The 19,747-nt window shown below is 40.3% G+C and overlaps 1 protein-coding gene across 1 annotated transcript in view; it reads left to right on the forward strand.

The window, feature by feature from the left end:
• dlp (glypican dally-like) overlaps positions 1-19,747 on the forward strand; it is a 90,350-nt gene that overhangs the window by 58,970 nt on the left and 11,633 nt on the right. The gene's annotated exons all lie outside the window — the stretch shown is intronic.

Consider the following 19,747-nt stretch of genomic DNA (forward strand, 5'->3'; position numbering starts at 1 on the left):
TCGATAATTGGGCGAATTGAATCGCTGTCGATCATGGTTACGTTAGCAGAGGCGGCCAATTAATTTGCGGTGGCCGCAATAACTGCGGCTCGACTCAAATCGCGTTCGTGCACGCGTCGTGCTAATTACCGATCTGTTCCCCATTAACGAACATCGAAATTGCAGGGCAACGACCGTTTGTTTCTAAATCGAAGTTGAACATTTAAATTTTCTTATTAAAATCGATGACTTATTTAGTAATTAAAGGGTTAAGAACAATGGTACGAAAATTAATGAATCAGGTTGTCAAATGGTTAACCTTGGATGAAAAATATTTAAGCCTTGAAAATTTCAACTTTTTCAGTGTTGCAAGATGTCGTCAATCTTGGCCGTATAAAAAAATTGAGTAGCTTTTCAAGGTTGTCTTCTTGGTCTTCAAAGTGTTGTTTTTTGCGGTTCGACAGAGTCACGCTCTGGAAACTCGAAAGATCTGTTCGGATCGAGCCTCGATCGCTTGTTAGTGAAGATATTAAAAACGAAATCTTAATGCTCGAGAAGGAAGCAGGAGGGAACAGGTTTTCGTGGCTGGCTATCGCGATTTCTTGATTCCCGTAGCCCCACCTTATTCTGGAATGAAGTTTATTTTATCAAACAATGTATCGATCTTCGATTTAATTGATAAAACGATGTATTAATCAGATGATCACTTAGAATTGGGTGGTAGACCAAATTACTTAATATTTAAGACACCGTTAGAGGAAGAAAATTAACACATAGGGTAGAAATCAAAATTACAAATTTTAATTAAAATCACAGAATTTTAGATTATTAAAATATTCAAAATTCTAATCTAGAATTTTAGACTTCTGGAATTTGAAAATATTAAAAATTCTAATCTAGAATTTTAGACTTTTAGAATTTGAAAATTATAAAAGTTCTAATCTAGAATTTTAGACTTCTGGAATTTGAAAATATTAAAAATTCTAATCTAGAATTTTAGAGTTTTGGAATTTGGAAACATGAAAAATTCTAATCTCGAATTTTAGACTTTTGGAATTTGAAAATATTAAAAATTCTAATCTAGAATTTTACTCTTGGTATTTGAAAATATTAGAAATTCTAATTAAAAATTTTAGGATTTTAGAATATTAGAACCTTAGAATCTTAAATAGTAAGGGGGCCAAATCCACCCTTAAATTTCCGCTTAATCCAAAAATTTCAGTATTCTTAAATTAATCATAGCTCGATTAATTAATCTAACATTTTCTTTTTTCTGTTTCAGGTGAGTATCAAAAACATGCCAAATTCAACATAGAGTTCACATTCCCTTCGAGGTAAGATACAATTGAACAAAGTTGATTGATCAAAAACCGAATAGAAATGAAAGAAAAGGAAGGTGAATCGGTTTGTAACACGGAAGAGACCTCGATCAAGATGGAGACGTAGATCGAGGCTCGTTTGATCGATGAAAATTGAATTCTATCAATATTAATGAGCCGGCGGCGTGATCGCGAAACGTAGCCATCATTATCGTATTTCGTGTACTATAACGCATATTAATTAGCCGACGTCGACGGTTATTCGTAATTCAACGGGTCCGTTCGTAGTTTGCTTTATAATTAACGAGGTACCGGACAATTTTCGTACAATGACCGGCCAAGAAATAAAAACCGTTTCCTCGTGGAACCAGTTTCGATACCGCTCATAATTTGTCGCTTTGTTTAATTTATCGACAAGTTCCAAGTTTCTTATTTAAAAAAAAAAAAAAATCTATTAGGGTATAATTTTAGAATCTTAGGATTTCAGGATTTTAATATAAAAATAACAGAAATCATTTTTTTCTTTATCTAAAATTTTATTAGACAAAAACGAACATGTACAAGGTATATAATTAACAATAAAGGTTCTCGGAGGAATGGAAGATTCTGAGAAACATTTAAACTGGTGAAACTTATCGAATAGCCGAATTCCCTCGAGCCATCGTACGTTTCGGTATTAATGCCAATGTTTGTTAGAACCGTTTGGCATTTGAACCGTTCTGACAGAAATTCTCTTTCCGTTTGGGCTGGTGCGCGGTGTTTCACACGATTCGCTGATTGCCGATTGAAAGTGCATATTTGTACAGGTGCAAATATCAACGCGTATCCGCGTTTGTTCAACGGGATACTTGATGCACCAGGGAAATTACAATTTGTGTGTTTTGATGCAGCTACCGTTCGATTTCATGGTCTTTGCCAAATTGTCCATTCAATTATGATCAAACTTTCACACAAAGGTTCGTTTCATAAATATTCGATTCAGATGATTTTTCATCCCTTCAGATTGGTCTTACTCGTAATTCTGAAAATGAGAAAGATCTTTGAAATTTAAATATAATCTTTTCAAAGGAAGATGTTACTTATTATTCCCAGGATATAATTAAGAATATCCGTGGTAGAGACTGACGATATTAACGCGAGGAAAGAGAAAAGAGGAAGATGTCGGTGTAAGTATCCATAATAAGACGAAAATTATTTGAAACGACGGCCTGTACGTTTGCCGCGGTAATTGCGAGCCAGTCGTGTTTCGATGCTGTAATTTCAAGCATGCGCTCGCATATCTTTCCTCGATATCGACGTGCATTAACGTACGGCCAATTATAGCCGCTTGAAATTTTGATTGCAACGTTCGCTATCGGACGAACGACGTTGAAAATTCTCAATTATTCAGGAATTATCGAGTCTCGGTGTCGATAGAACGGTTGTCTGGTTAAATGCGAATCAACCCTTAATTGCGTGTATTAAGGGAGATTGCGTTATCTGACATTTCGAGATTTCCAGTTCAACACCGGTGTCGCTATTTAAGTAGCAACCATTCTTCCCTATTCTAAAATTTTTTAATTCTAAAATTTCCAGATTCCCAAATTTCTAAGTTCTTAAGTTCACAAGTTCCCTCGTTTCTAAATTTCTAAAGTCCAAAATTTGCAAGTTTCCAAATTCCCACCTTTCTAAATTTCTAAGTTCCAAAGTTTGTAAGTTCCCAAATTTCTAAGTTCTTAAGTTTCCAAGTTTCCATTTTCTAAATTTCTAAGTTCCCAAATTCCCACCTTTTTAAATTTCTAAGTTCCAAAATTTGCAAATTCCCAAATTTCTAAGTTCTAAAATTTGCAAGTTCCCAAATTCCCACCTTTTTAAATTTCTAAGTTCCAAAATTTCCAGATTCCCAAATTTCTAAGTTCAGAATTTTCCAAGTTTCCACATTTCTAAATTTCTAAGTTCCAAAATTTGGAAGTTCCCAAATTCCCACGTTTCTAACTTTCTAAGTTCCCAAATTCCCACCTTTTTAAATTTCTAAGTTCCAAAATTTCCAGATTCCCAAATTTCTAAGTTCAGAATTTTCCAAGTTTCCACATTTCTAAATTTCTAAGTTCCAAAATTTGGAAGTTCCCAAATTCCCACGTTTCTAACTTTCTAAGTTCCCAAATTCCCACCTTTTTAAATTTCTAAGTTCCAAAATTTCCAGATTCCCAAATTTCTAAGTTCAGAATTTTCCAAGTTTCCACATTTCTAAATTTCTAAGTTCCAAAATTTGGAAGTTCCCAAATTCCCACGTTTCTAACTTTCTAAGTTCCCAAATTCCCACCTTTTTAAATTTCTAAGTTCCAAAATTTGCAAATTTCCAAATTTCTAAGTTCTTAAGTTCCCAAGTTCCCACGTTTCTAAATTTCTAAGTTCCAAAATTTGTAAGTTCCCAAATTCCCACGTTTCTAAATTTCTAAGTTCCAAAGTTTGCAAGATCCCAAATCCCCAAATTCTCAAATCTCTAAGTTTCCAGCTTCCCAAGATCGGGAATTTCAAAATTTTCCAACTTCACCTGAATAACCCTATATCAGCCCGTTCACCAAAGTCTCAGTCGTCTAATTTTAACAGCGTTCAGCGAAAGAACAGTAAGTCCGAAAAAGCACAGGGGTTAGAGGCAAGATGCTACCGTGAGATATTTGACGACATTCTAGGTCCTATCTAGAGGCTGCATTCGGTGGCTCACGCAATCGTTCGTGTTGAAGAGACACACACCTGTGTGTTGGTGAAACGTTCGGCCCCTTTGATATTACCTGTTACGCGCGTGGGTTCCTGCATCACCGGTCTGAAGAAAAGTGGCGCTGCCAAAGAATGCACCTTGCCTGGTCCCAGGTAGTTGGTGAGTCCGTTTGCGATCCACATCGATGGGCTTCTCACCGCGTCTCGTCACGTTCTTGCGCGAAAAACTTGCTTTTTGCTGGCCTGCATCACTTTTCGACAAATTTTTTCAAACGATCTCCCTGACATTTACATTGTTTTTTATGAATCGGATGTTACTTTCACGCGTTAAAGATTGATGACGCATCATGTGCGTCCTATACTTTTTCTCACGACGCACCATGTGCGTCCTATACTCTTTCCCATGACGCACCATGTGTGTCCCCTATATACTTCTGCTTCGATGAATTCTATAACTTCAAACTACCTTTGAAACCTAACAAAAAAATTCCAAAAAGATTGTCATTTGATTCTCTCCATCGCAGAAACGATGGCTACCATTATTCATCTAATAAATTCGATACTCTTTTCAAAGCCCTTACAAGTGTAAAAAGGATGCCTCAGAAATTGGAACTATTCCTCTCGCAGAGATTTGCGGATGTTTCCTCGGTTTGGAAGATCCCCGCGAGATTAACCGAGCGTAGCAAGTAAAGAAGAAGGCGCGCAGCGATAATCTTGCCCGATTCTTTCGCTTCGTTCTCCTCCTTTTTCCCGTCGTTTCTCCTTACATACGTTCCTGTTGCCCAGTACCGAAAGCTCGGCCGGATTCCTGGCCTCTCTTTGTGTCCGTGTATCGTTGCAGCTGCAAGCCAGGCTGGCAACTGCAGGGCAGGTGATACAAACACATGCTACGCGGTCCGTGCACCGTAACTTCCTTTCGTACACCGTCAGAAAACCAGGCAGCAACGAAGAATTTATTTCGTCGATAGCTACGATCAATCTCTTATTTCACGAAAATCTTTCCGCTCTTGGAATAAAATTTACTGTGAATCTTCCCATTTCATTCCACCGCGAAAGGGTTAACGACGATTCGGAAGCATCACGGACCATCGATTGCCGAAGTAGCAGAAAATGTCACGGCTGTCGGCGAACGTCGGCGGTCCGGTTGGCCTGGATACCACGTGTGGGATCGTGCGGTGGTTGGCCAAATAAAAAGAGAAGACGTACGGTCAGATGGTCAAGCCTCATTAACGAGATAACTCCCGCGGAGGAGTTTCGTGGTCCCCGTCTCTTCTCCGCGTGACTCGTTTTCATCCTCGTTCGCATGCGTGCCAGACCTCTTCTCGCCGTTATTAACGTCTGCCATTATCATTTCAACCGCTGTCTTCCTTGGTATTTTTATTCTCATATCCGTTCGATAATCGTCCATTGGAAAACGTACACTTTTCTACGCCCCCGCGTCTTCCATCCCCCTCCGTCTCGATGCTTTCACGCTGGTATCTGTTCAGTCGCCGGTCTGGAATTCGAAGGGACTTCGAATTATGCCAGTCGTCTGCCTTCTTTTTCTTGTTTTTCACCCCCGCGGCCACTTCCTGACGCGGACGACCCTGATCGATACGCTTTCCCGCGCACGAATAATCTCCCTCGGCTATTCCAAGGTCTCGGTTACGAAATAGTTCATCGACGTTTCGTCGACATTGATCCTGGGATGAAATACAAATTTTGAAAAAGGGGTACGAGTTTGTCGCACTACGAACTGGATTGTGCAAATGAAATCAAGCTGGTAATTAGACAATAGGACCGTACGTGTGACTGGTGTTAAACAGGGGTTGCATTTGCATCAGAAGTGGATGTGTGCATTAAATTACCTGATTATTATCACGGAAATGGAGATAACCGCGCTCGGATAATTTATAAATGATATTACTCATAGCAAAATATTAACTTATTAAGAGGTTAGGCCACTTTAGAATTTTGAAAAAATTTTTTTTTTACTTAAAAGGTGCCTTAATGTCTTAAAAGTTTAGCACTACAAAAAGGAGGCGTCATCGTAGAGCCCATATTTTGACTTGAATCTCTACACAAAAATTAATTTCATGCTTACAGAATTTATTCTATCATTTAAAAAAAGAATTCTCAAAATGTACCTATTTTTTCTTGCTCTAGAGTGGCCTAACCCCTTAAAAATAAAGAAATTAAACACTCCAGACTTGAATACCTCGTTTAGTCTCTGTTCACAGAGCTTAAATGATCCTTAAAAAAAAAAAATTGACATAATTTCCTAACTACGTTACGACAGAATAGCCGCAAAGAGACGTACGCTGCGTGCGAATAATGAAGCGAGCAAGGCTGAAACGATTGAATGAAGACGCGCAGCTCGATGCGAAAGGACGCGTCCCGTGTTCTCGAAAGGAAATTGGAAGATTGCCCGGCGCCGTTCCTTCCTCCGCCAATTCTCCACGGTCCATTATTGTCAATCTACGAAAAACGCATCCGGAATTTTCCGAGTAGTCAACAGAGAAGCCGATGGCGATCGAACGTACTATAGAGAGATGGAAAGAACATTAGGAAAAGTAATGCGGGTACGATTGGTCCGAGTCGGTGCGTCAGGTCTCGCGCGCATGCGTACTAGATTATCGCGCGCATGCGTACTAGATTACCGCGCGCATGCGCTCTAGATTATCGCGCGCTATTGGCCGATGCGATCGCACACTAATCGCGTCGCCTGACAAAGAAGAAAGATGCGACTTCGCGACAAAGCGGGATAGTACGAAGTCAGCGTTGCGGCGAACTTTGAACGCGTGGATCAAACGTGGGGACAGGACGGAGGGTGCCAAGTGCTCCCTTTCCCCCTCTGCCGTCCCGCTAACGTTCTTTCCATCTCTCGACTGTACAAGGAGTTGCGTGCTCGGAGAAGCTCTCCGAACGAGTGGGTGGCCACGATAAACACGCGATCGAAGCTCGGCAATCGAGACAGGGGAAGGTTAATGCAGTCGAGCGGTTAAGAAGTTTTCTCCACGTCGTTGCCTTTAATTCTTAATCGACTGCGGACGTCTATATCGCGGCGAGCCGACATCGCCGCCGCATGTATCCGATGTTTCACTAAACTTTCTTATGCCATGTCGCGTTTCATCTAATCTTTCTTGCTAGATCAGGGCATAACTAGGTAAAAATAGAACCAGACTCGCTGTAAAGTTAACCCCGGTCAGACCGGAAGTGACAAAAAAAAATTTTCGGCCATTCGTTGAGATTTTGGCGCAAGAATTTTTTGATAACTCTAAAGTGACTGAAGGTCTAAATGCTTTAGCCCCCTTCTAAAAATTTTCAATCTTTGATACAGGTTGGCTAATAACTCGGGTAATTTCAGGAATTCGCGTGAAAATTGAGAAAATTTGTCGCACATATTGCACCATGTTGTTCGCAACAGCCGGTGAAACGGGTTCATCGTCGCGGCAGACGATGATTCACAAGAGCAAACTCGAGTGAGCTCATCGTTTTCACCAGCGAGCATGGACAACCTCGAAAACTGGACAATATGTCCCCGTGTATACCGCGTATTCCTGCTTCCGGTCCAGCTCGAAACTATTCATAAACATAAATTAAAGTTTGATTCGGTCGTCGCAGCGAACAGAGGTAATTAACGCGGAGAATATATATGTCCGGGAGAAAATTGAATTCTTTCGTTTGTCCTTGTGTCAGACCACCCGCTTTGTTCTCATTTTTAGCACCGTCTGCGTCCGAAACTGTACGAGAGAGCTAAATTTCGTATATTTTAATTACAATATTTTTGTCGAAAGCTCTTTTTTTCAGTCCAATTAATTGGACGTTGTAAGTGAACGATTTTTCTCTCGGCTCGTCACGAACCATTCGAAGTCATTGTAGCGTGCGAGTATTTATAGGCAGACGCATTTTTACTCGCTCGACACGTGGCAGATTTATACGCCGCGAGAGGAGGCAGTTTTTACGGCTCAATCTCTGTCGCCACGGGGGAAAAAGCGCGTCGCGGTTGTCTGAAAACCGAGGGAAAATCTTGCCTCGCTAATTTTCACACTGATTCATCATCGTTGCTCCCTCCGACTTTTACTTCCACGCGAACGTTTTTCCTCAAATTTTACTTATGAAATACTTGTTGGCGTTTAAGTGGAGGGGGAGAGGAGGGCTTCGTTTCCCCGGACGCTTTTAGTTCGGGCCGGGGACCGCTAGGTGGCGGCGAGATGACGGTGTTCTCGCTAGCGATCGTTATAGGAGTTTCGAATTGTGGTATCATAGGTGTCTAGGGCAGGGATCGTCTGTTGTCGGCCCCACAGACGATCCCGAGACTAAACCCCTTTTTCTCCCCTCTCCTACATACTGAAAACAACCGTTTCACAAGGGGAGGACGCGATCGACAGGAAACGGATTTTCTTGAAACTTGCAGTATTTGAAGATGTCCTCTCCAAATTTAATTTGGCAAAGCAGTAGCGCGGGCTTTAATTTGCAAGATTTTCCGAGAAAATTGCATGAAAATTGCATAAAAATCGCTGTACTGTAACGTGAAATACTGGGATGCAATAAGTAGGTTTTTGTTTCTTTTTTTCCTACATAAAATGGCAATAAGCAGATATGCGATAAAGTACAAAGTATAGCATAACATCTATATTTTTGTAAAATTTATTGTTATGTAAATAAACGTTTTTGAATTGAAAATTGAAATACTGGTAATCAGTAAGTTGCTGGTTCGAGTCTCGCTCTCGATATATTTTTTTTTCTTCTTTAATTGATACCTACCTCAATTTTTAGCTTAAAATTTATGAAATCTGCACCAATGAACAGTTACTTTTATGTTTTATATAGAAAATGCATGTGTTTTTTGTGGGCATTGGGAAAAAAATCGAACATAAAAATAATACATAAAAAAAAAAAAATATCCAGAGCGAGACTCGAACCAACAACCTACTGATTACCAGTATTTCATTCTTATACGCAAACTGTTTATAACGAAGTACAGCGATTTTTATGCAATTTTCATGCAATTTTCTCGGAAAATCTTGCCAAATTAAAGCCCGCGCTACTGCTTTGCCAAATTAAATTTGGAGAGGACAAGATCAAATACTGCAAGTTTCAAGAAAATCCGTTTCCCGTCGATCGCGCCCTCCCCCAGATCTTCTCGAAACGTTGTAGGAAAATAAAATTTGTAGAGAATCACAGGATTCTGGTGTTGACGGGACGCTTCCAGCATCCCACGAGGCTGGTGTAAACGCACGGAACAAACGGGTGCGACAAGCGTGGGTTCAAGTGACGCGTCATTTGCATAATCTGACTCGTTAAGCAATTAAGTCGTTCCGTGTTACCCCGCGACGAGTGAACTTGGAATTTCTTTGATGGACATTTTCTACGTCCAATTTACCATTAAATCCCTCTCAAATCATTAGTCTCGAGCATACACGAAGAGATTGAATGAATTTTTTTCTGTATACACGATTAATTGGTGAAAAACCTACCATCGAAAGAATATCACTGGCAGACTTGTTGCCAGAGTGTTAACGTTTTCAGAGACGAGTCACTTTAATTCGAATAATTACGAATGCAGCAAAGGGTCGTCGCAAAGAGCCACATACGTGCTGAATGACTGTGCAAACCTTTGGAACAATAGGGACCCAGTCGACGTGCCTCCACCTACGTTTTAAATAAAACCTTCCTCCCTGCCCGGTTTATAAAGCGGGGAAATATGGCTGTGAGTTTATCGGTCCGAGTTTAGATCGGCGGCTGGTCGCAATGACCAAAGGCCAACAACGTCCAGCACGTTTTCTAAACATAGCGATACGAGCTGGTCAGTGAACTCATTTTTCATCCACAGGATGTTGATCGTTAAAAGAGGATACCCACCTTCGTTCATACATATTCTTCCTTACGACGAGCTAGGACGCGCACCTTTGTCGTTGCTCGACATTTATTATAGACAAAATTGATTTTACGAGCTAGAAATTCCTAAACAGTCGGTCGTTGTACGATTTCGAAAGGAAGTTGCCTTCGTAATAATTTATCGATATTTGACACGTCGAAGGGTTGGAAGGATTTTATAGCAAATTTTAGATAAGAAATATTTGAAGGATCAAAGAGGGATCGTTATACGACAGACGTCTAGATGGGGAAAGGGTTAAGGAATACTCGGATTTCCGTGTCTTTCCGTCCCTTTCCACGAAGGGCGACGCACTTTTTCCAAGGGCTGCATGCTAATTCGAAGGGTGGAGAGGTGGCTTTATAGAAGCATCGCGACGCGGTGTCGCCGACAATGTGGCGCATCACGAAATCCGCTGGCTCTTATTTACATTTTCAAACATAAAGGGTGAAATGGGTGATTATTTCTTTTTTTGCTACTCCGGAAGAGGGGTTCGAGGCCGGCGAATTCGCTTCGATTACAGGATACAAATCTACTGTTCACTTTTCTCGAAGAAATACGTGAAGAGAATGACGACCGGTTTCGCGATCGCATTTGTATGCGTCGAGCAGGTGAAAACATTTTTTTCGGACAGAAACATTTTATGCCCGACCATGGAGATACGAGGCCGCTCGTATGTGCTACTACCTAAATTATAATGATCCCTGGACGGTGACTAGTTGTCCGCTAGAACCGATTCCTCTTCGAGAATACGAAACTAAAATGCTCCTGTGAATACGAATCACGATGAACTGTTATATTGTTTCTAAGAAAAGATTGTACTGCGAAGAAAAATAAAGTTGATCGAATAATTAGCGCAGAAAGCTTCGAAAATTTCCTGCTTCCGTAGGGTGCGAATCGTGAGAGGCTTATTAGAAGCTTTACTATTTTATGGGCCACCTGTTAGACCCTCCAGCACTCCTCTTTTGTTATTACCTTTTGTCTTCTCTCCCCTCTGTTGCTTCTCTATATTTGAATTTCTCGATTTTCAATTGGAAAATTTCAATTTTTCTATCGAATTGAACGATTAGAATCGTTTAGAAAAGATACGAAGATTTGAGATCCCTTCTTCTTGTACCATTTCACGCACCGTTACCCTTAAAGTCGTCTAACGAAAGGTTAAACGATTTGAAAAGTTGTCCAAGGGGTTGTTCGTTCAGGTCAAGGGTGCACGGGTTGACCAGATTTGTTGGAGACGTATCCAGGATGGCAGTAGTCGGCTGGAAGGTCAGTAAAGGAGGTGTATCGAAGGACAGGTTTGTCATTTTCTAGGCAGACACCCTCGAACTGACACAGGAACAGCTCTCGGTCTCGTGCAACCAATTCACCGTCCCCTACGAGTCGCATAGGGTAATGCAATATAACATGTGAAAGAGGGTGTCTCCTAGCAACCCTATGTCTTCTCACCCTCCCCCCGTTCTCTAAGCTTCGCCCTAGAACACCCTAAATCCGGTGCACGCCGCGAAACTTTCCCTCCTCGTGTTTTCGCAGGTGTCTGAGCGCCGATGTGGATGCAGCTCTTCAAGGTTTCCGCGTTCCTGAAATTGGAACTGAAGATCGTGTGAATGAATTTCCAAGGGATTTAACCCCTTATGAGAGGGACGAGGGGTAGGAATAGGCTGAAATTTGGAAATTGAAAATTAACATTACTATTCTGAGGGTCGAAGATACTGAGGTTCTAAAATTATAAAATTGCAGTATTGCAAATTGTACTATTCTAAATTGTAGTATTCCAAATTGCAGTATTCCCTAATTGCAATATTTCAAATTGCAGTATTGCAAATTGCACTATTCTAAGTTGCAGTATTTCAAATTGGAGTATTCCAAATTGCAGTATCTCAAATTGCACTATTCTAAATTGCAGTATTCCAAATCGCAGTATTCCCTAATTGCAGTATTTCAAATTGCAATATTCCAAATTGCAATATTTCAATTTGCAGTATTTCAAATTGCAGTATTCCAAATTGCAGTATTCCCATAATTGCAGTATTTCAAATTGCAGTATTGCAAATTGCACTATTGCAAATTGTTCTATTCTAAATTGCAGTATTCCAAATTGCAGTATTGCAAATTGCAGTATTGCAAATTGCAGTATTCCAAATTGCAATATTCCAAATTGCAGTATTGCAAATTGCACTATTCTAAATTGTAGTATTCCAAATTGCAGTATTCCCTAATTGCAATATTTCAAATTGCAGTATTGCAAATTGCACTATTCTAAGCTGCAGTATTTCAAATTGGAGTATTCCAAATTGCAGTATCTCAAATTGCACTATTCTAAATTGCAGTATTCCAAATCGCAGTATTCCAAATCGCAGTATTCCTTAATTGCAGTATTTCAAATTGCAATATTCCAAATTGCAGTATTCTAAATTGCAATATTTCAATTTGCAGTATTTCAAATTGCAGTATTCCCATAATTGCAGTATTGCAAATTGCGCTATTGCCAATTGTTTTATTCTAAATTGCAGTATTCCAAATTGCAGTATTTCAAATTGCAATATTTCAAATTGCAGTATTCCCTAACTGCAGTATTTCAAATTGCATTATTCCAAATTGCAATATTCCAAATTGCAGTATTCCAAAATGCAGTATTCTCATAATTGCAGTATTTCAAATTGCAGTGTTCCCTAATTGCAGTATTGCAAATTGTGCTATTCTAAATTGCAATTTTCCTAGTTTGAGACCAAATCCGAAATTCCAAAATTTCAACCTTGGCACTGTTAAAGTTAAGAAACTCGGCCCATCATCTGCAGAAATTCTAATTACTCCGATATCAATTTATATAGAAAAACGAATTAAAAGGTGGTATATGTAACGCGAAAGTACTCAGCTTGTCTCGTACGGTAATTTACGTGTGAAGGCTGGAAAAGCAAAAGTCTGTCGACCCTGAGGGTTCGCACACTCGCGTCGATTGTTTCGCAAGCGGTTGCCTCGTCAGGGCTTTTCTTCGATTATCGAGCGCAAACGAGTTTCGATTTTCAGCTGGGGGACCCGTGAAACTTCACAAATGCTTTTCTTTCAGCCTGCCTAACGAACACAAGTCCCGTCTGTGCACACGAACGCTCTCCTATACAGGGTGTTCCTCTTTCGCTCCAAACAAGCTTGCTAATTGTTTCTTTTTCACTTTGACCATGCTGCATGTTCGATCCTACAATATCCAGATGGTCGGTGTTTTTAATTCATTTGTTCCCCGGATCTGAATGAAGGTCTGCGAAGCCATTCAGTAACAAAGTAAATTGGGAAATAAAGTTATTTCTGCCACGATACGGATTCGTTAAAATCGAAGGTTCTGCTTGATTTTTGTTGAATCATTTGAGGCTTTGATTAGACAGTGTGTTGCAAATTATTTGCAGGGGGTGAGCTTAAGTCCCTTCGCTTTATTTACTGTGTTAAGGGTTTAATACCTTGCATTTTGCAAAATTTTACAAGAGAATTTTAGAATTTTAGAAGTGTAGAATTTTAGAATTTTAGAATTTTAGAAGTTTAGAATTTTAGAAGTTTAAAAGTATAGAATTTTAGAATTTTAGAATTTTAGAATTTTAGAAGTCTAGAATTTTAGAATTTTAAGATTTTAGAATTTTAGAATTCTAGAATTTTAAGATTTTAGAATTTTAGAATTCTAGCGTTTTAAAATTTTAGAATGACGATGAGGCCCGTCCTGGCCCCTACCCCCCGAGAACCCCGGAACCTCCATTGAGAAAATATAAAACACCCAGTGGATTGAACGTACACCGGCATTCGAGCAGGGGGATGATGTTTGCACGCTCGCAGGGGTTCAAGAACGACGAGCTGGTCTCGCGAGCGCGTCGACCGTGTCAGGATTTCCCCTTTCTTCACGCTGGCACAATTATCATGATCGTTAATTTCGCTCTTACACACACGTACACCCATATTCTTTCCTCTTGTCGTTTGTAAACCATAACCAGCGCCCGGTTACATTGTTGCACCGGTAGTCCCACTTTAGACAGTACTGCCTTTGTCGTGGGTACGTGGGTCTCTATGGGGTCGAACGATCGATAAAATCGTGCGTTTCGTTCCTCCCTGTATATCTACCCCTGCCGACATTTCGTAGTGTCTCGTTGTCTCTGGACATTTTCGACGCGCGCTTTTGTTAAACGGGTCAGCCCCTGTTTTCTGATCAAAAGCGACCAACTGTGGGCGACCGCCTACCGTTTCACGGAAAACTCTTTTTCTTTTATCCTTTGTCATTTTCCGGCGGAAAATTAACCCTTTAACATTCGTTTATTCTACGCGTTAAAGTAGATATTTTAAAATATCAAAATTCATAAACAAATTCAGCCTCCATTGCTTTCTCGAAATTTATTTTATAGTACCCTCTCAGATCACCTCGCAACGGTTCTGTTTCATATTTATAGAAAATATTCGAAGCGTTTTACCGATTCATCACTGGAAGCTAAAGTATACAGCGGTTTTCGTCCATTCATCGGGCGTCGGTGCCAAATATTCCTAGGGCATCGAACGAGACGAGAAACAATGAGCGCACAGAGGACAGAGAGGATACTGGCTAGCCATCGGAGTAACTGTTCCTCTCTGCGGGCTATTCTTCAATGTTTTTCGGTCTGTAGAACAGAAGCGTGGGTGGTGTGCGTGTGTGCGTGTACATAGACCGGCAAACACGGCTGCGTTTCACAAAGGATCCACACCATTATAGGATACCAGCATGAATCTCCATTAAATATTTACGAGGTAGCCGAATCGCATCCGAGTGACGGGCTTCTTCTCGCTAACGTTAGCGTGCGATCAATCCGACCGCTGCTTGTCGCCGAGGGGACGCGTCCAGACGACCAGCGTCGTCTGGCGTCCTCCTGCCAGCAGTTCATCGTTCTCCGTTCCAGTCAATTTTCAAACCGCCAAAGTAACATCCATCGTGTCGCGATTTTCACGGAAGAATAAAAAGGAAATGGGAATATCGTCGGTGCGTGGGACGATGATTAACAACATCGCGGTTAATTAACAACTGTCGCGAATCATAGGAAGACGAGTCACGCCATTCCGGATAGAAATCTCATCGCGTTCAAACAAAATGCTCACGCGACCGGAAACGTCCATTAAACACACGCATCGCGAATAACAATCTGTCCAAGGTTTACGCAACAAGCTGTTGTGCAGCATCTATTTGCGAAACGCCGCGCCGTTGGAAAATTTTCGTTTGAACCGTGAAAAAATTCCGAAGAAAATACTCGTCTTCTATTGGAATCTCTCTCAATCTTTTCTCGTCGAAAGTGTCGGGAACTTACTCTCCCTCGAGTTGTACGCGAGGAAAATTCCCTTTTCCAATCGAAGGAAGTGGGATCGAAGGAAAACAAACCGGGATTCACCTTTATGGAAATGCCGTTGGATCGGCAGGGTGGTCAAATATTTGGCAAACCAACGCCGGAACTCCCATTAATTTCCAGCCTGTTTTCAATTTCCCCAAGACGCTTCTATCTTTACTCGTGGAGAACAGTCAACGATCAGCATTCCCCCTTGAACTCTTCCTTTTCACCCGGTTCAAACATTTTACTCTCTTCCTCTCTGTCTAGTCGGGTTCGATGCTCAAACAATGTCGTACTTGGAAAGAGAACAGTCTCGCTTGTCATTTGTATTCCAGGCGCAACCACGTACCGCTTTCGGTAACTGTAATTTCATCCCCTAAACGGGAAGAGGGAGGGGAAGCACTGCTTTCGTAAACTATATACACTTATAGATAAGTTACGGGAAGAAAATTTAACGTTAGAAATATAGAAATTTATAAATTTTCAAACTGATAAATTAACCAGCTATCAGTGTATTCGAGTGCACGATATTACGGGCTCGGGTGGACTCGGAAAAAGTCGGGCAGGCTCGGGTGGGCCTCCGATACATGCGTGCAGTCGAGTATCCCGACTATTTCGGGCCAGGTCGGATAAAGTCGGGCAGACTCGGGCGGACCTCCGATACATGCGTGCAGTCGAGTATCCCGACTATTTCGGGCCAGGTCGGATAAAGTCGGGCAGACTCGGGCGGACCTCCGATACATGCGTGCAGTCGAGTATCCCGACTATTTCGGGCCAGGTCGGATAAAGTCGGGCAGCCTCGGGCGGGCCTGTGATTCATGCGTGCAGTCGAGTATCCCGACTATTTCGGGCCAGGTCGGATAAAGTCGGGCAGACTCGGGCGGACCTCCGATACATGCGTGCAGTCGAGTATCCCGACTATTTCGGGCCAGGTCGGATAAAGTCGGGCAGCCTCGGGCGGGCCTGTGATTCATGCGTGCAGTCGAGTATCCCGACTATTTCGGGCCAGGTCGGATAAAGTCGGGCAGACTCGGGCGGGCCTCCGATACATGCGTGAGGTCGAGTATCCCGACTATTTCGGGCCAGGTCGGGCCAGGTCGCTACTTTAGGCTCTAAAGTTTAAGGTTCGAATCGAGGCACGTGGTAATTTTTAGAAACACTTGGATTTAATCATTCTCGATTACGCTACGAAGGGTGAGATATACGAAGGTGGACAACGTTAACAGACTATTTTTAGTTCGAACCTCGAATGCACCTTCTTCCTTCTTTGCGGTTTATGTTGTTGTAAGTTTGGCCGGATTTGTATGTTGCCTTTGAACGCGACGCCTGCTGAAACATCTTACACGGCTTGGATTAATCTATTTACACTTCGGTTTTACCTCGTCGTATATTTTGCTTAGCGCACTTGTGGATCCTCCGAATATAACTCGTTCGTTCCTTGTCTGGAATAATTTTAACTCGTTTCTGAAGGCAACAGGAGAAACGAAGGATGAATATTCAAATGAACGATGTTTGTTTGTTAACCATGAAAAAAAAAAGGAAATCACGTCGAAGAGATTCTACCCTGGGGCAATCGTATTTCTCTACGGTTTTTCGCGTTTGCGATCTCTCCACCCTTTTATCGCCGTGAGATTGCCTTTTCGCGGCGTTATTCGCGAAAATCCACTTACAATGGAAATTTCCCAATTTCCATGTGTAACGCCTTTTTAAATGACAGTTAAAAGAAGTTTGCTTGACGTTCTTTCGATTCGACTCAGTGATAGTCTGTTTATTTATTTACTTCAACCAATTTGATACGATCTTAAAAATCAATTTCTGACATTTCTAGAAAATTGTAAGGTTTGCAACAATGTTGCACCGGAAATATTCCCGTGTAAGCCCACAATTTGATTAGAAGAAATCGAATCTTCGAACATCCCTCGTTCCATGCTATTGGCTTATTTCTAGAGATCAGAGACGGATCCATCCAGCTTCCAATTCTCGTTTCTCTCCCCAGAAAATTGGTACATCTGCGTATCGAAGAAGGAAGGGTGATTTCTAATCGAATCTTAACCCTTCTGGCTGAACCTTGAAAGGGTTGTATCCACGTGAAACGAAATACTTATTCGTTTCAGACGTTTCCAAGTGAATTTACTATTCCAAGTTAATCTCGTTATGATTTACCACGTTTAGATCGATTTATCAGAAATTAAATTTTCTTGTGACATTTGATCACATTGGAAATCATTGTTTAAATTTTTTTTTCTTTCGTTAGTCTTCGGCCACGGTTTCGTGTGTGCTTTACAGAATCGGTAGACCAAAGGAAAGCTGACCTTTCGTCTAAAAAAAAAAAAAAATAACCTGCGAGTTTTTCACGGTTCGATTGATCCGGAATTAATCGACTGTTAAGGTTTTCCGATGGACGAGGTCGACACGTGTAGAACGGAATCGATCAGAGGGTTGATCTATGTTTAGTAATCGAGGCTACCCTCTTTTGAGTAACCAGCATCAATCGCGAGATACGTGTTATTTATAAGAATTATATAATAGATAGGAAGCGATAATTATTGAGTAACGTCATCGTTAGTTGCGTGACTTGGATTTTGGATGGGGTAGATTAAGTCCCTTAGCTTTATTAACAATGTTAATTTTAAAATTTTTAGAATATTAGAATCTGAAAGTTTAGGAATTATTGAAATTGTAGTATTTTAAATTTCAGTATTCCAAATTGCGGTATTCTAAATTGCAGTATTGCAAATTGCAGTTTTCCCTAATTACAGTATTTCAAATTGCAATGTTCCAAATTGTACTATTTTAAATTGCAGTATTCCAAAATCAGTATCCCGAATTGCAGTATTCTCTAATTGCAATATTTCAAATTGCACCATTTTAAATTGCAGTATTCTCTAATTGCAATATTTCAAATTGCATTATTTCAAATTGCAGTATTTCAAATTGCAGTGTTCCAAATTGCAGTTTTCCCTAATTACAGTATTTCAAATTGCAATGTTCCAAATTGTACTATTTTAAATTGCAGTATTCCAAAATCAGTATCCCGAATTGCAGTATTCTCTAATTGCAGTATTTCAAATTGCACCATTTTAAATTGCAGTATTCTCTAATTGCAATATTTCAAATTGCACCATTTTAAATTGCAGTATTCTCTAATTGCAATATTTCAAATTGCAGTATTTCAAATTGCAGTGTTCCAGATTGCACTATTCTAAATTGCAATATTCCAAATTTCAGTATCCCGAATTGCAGTATTCTCAAATTGCACCATTCCAAATTGCAGTATTCTCTAATTGCAATATTTCAAATTGCACCACTGCAAATTGCAATATTCTCTAATAGCAATATTTCAAATTGCACCATTCCAAATTGCAGTTTTTCCTAATTGCAGTATTTCAAATTGCAGTGTTCCAAATTGCACTATCCTAAATTGCAGTATTCCAAGATCCAGTGATTGGAATTTTGGAATTTTAAAATCTTGGAACCACGAGAGCATCCACATTTTTGGGAGGTCAACTTTGCCTCCCCCAATTCATCAGAAATTTAACAAACTACTCTAAAAGTAATCTCACGTCCCTTTATAACGCATCAAATAAATATCATAAAAGTAACAGCGATAGCGTACACTGGTCGTATGAAAGATTGAAGTAAAACAGAAAACGGTATTGCTTTCCCGCCGGGGAAATGGCTGTTTTATATCCTTGGTAAAGTAATCGTAACGGATTACTTTTCCTCGTTAACTCTTTGCATCGGGTTAGCAACGGCGAGGTTGAAACGAGCGGAAGGGAAGCGGAACACGCGAGCGACACGACCAATCCCGCGGAAATGAATCGGGATTACTTTTACGGCGCGTTTGAAAGTTCGCGATGAACGAGACGAGGACGACGTGGTTCGAGGGTTGAGGGACAGACAGGGGTGAACAGAAGGAGAGAGAGAGTTTGACGCGAAATTCCGAGTGGTTGGAAATTAGCTTACTTAGCTGGAAATATTGGCAGATAAGCGATGTAACTGGCGATCAACCGATAAACGAACTGTAGGGTTGTTCTGGTCTCTCGATAGGGCCCTCCAGGAAAATGTAGCTTATTGTAAACGCTGCTTCTCGCCAGTCAACAGAAATTCAATATTTCTGAATGTAAGAAATATTGTACAAACATTAACCCGTTGATGGGCCATATTTGGGTGTCGCTTAAATTTCAATAGAAACCCATCACTTATACTATTAGAAATTCTTTGACTTACTTAATTGGAAACACTCGTATTAGAAAGTTGAAATTATGGATAAAAATATAATGAAGTATTTTAAAGATATTTTAATATAAAGATTTGTGAAGACAAAAGTAATACTTATGTTAGATTTTCAAAATGATAATTGAAATAGTAAATAATTTATTTAATTTCAAGTTTAATATATGCTCTAATTTTATTTTTATAATTTCAAATATTTTATTCGCTAAAATTAGTTTATTTAAATTAATTAGTTAATAATTAATTAATTAAATTAAATTAAAAATGTATTAAATAGTATTTGAGCATTAAAGCGTTACACGATCAATTAAACGAAAAATTAGCTCTGAAAGTTATATCAA

Source organism: Osmia lignaria, chromosome 9 (genome assembly GCF_051020975.1).
Source record: "Osmia lignaria lignaria isolate PbOS001 chromosome 9, iyOsmLign1, whole genome shotgun sequence".
In the NCBI taxonomy this organism is placed as follows: Eukaryota; Metazoa; Arthropoda; class Insecta; order Hymenoptera; family Megachilidae; genus Osmia; species Osmia lignaria.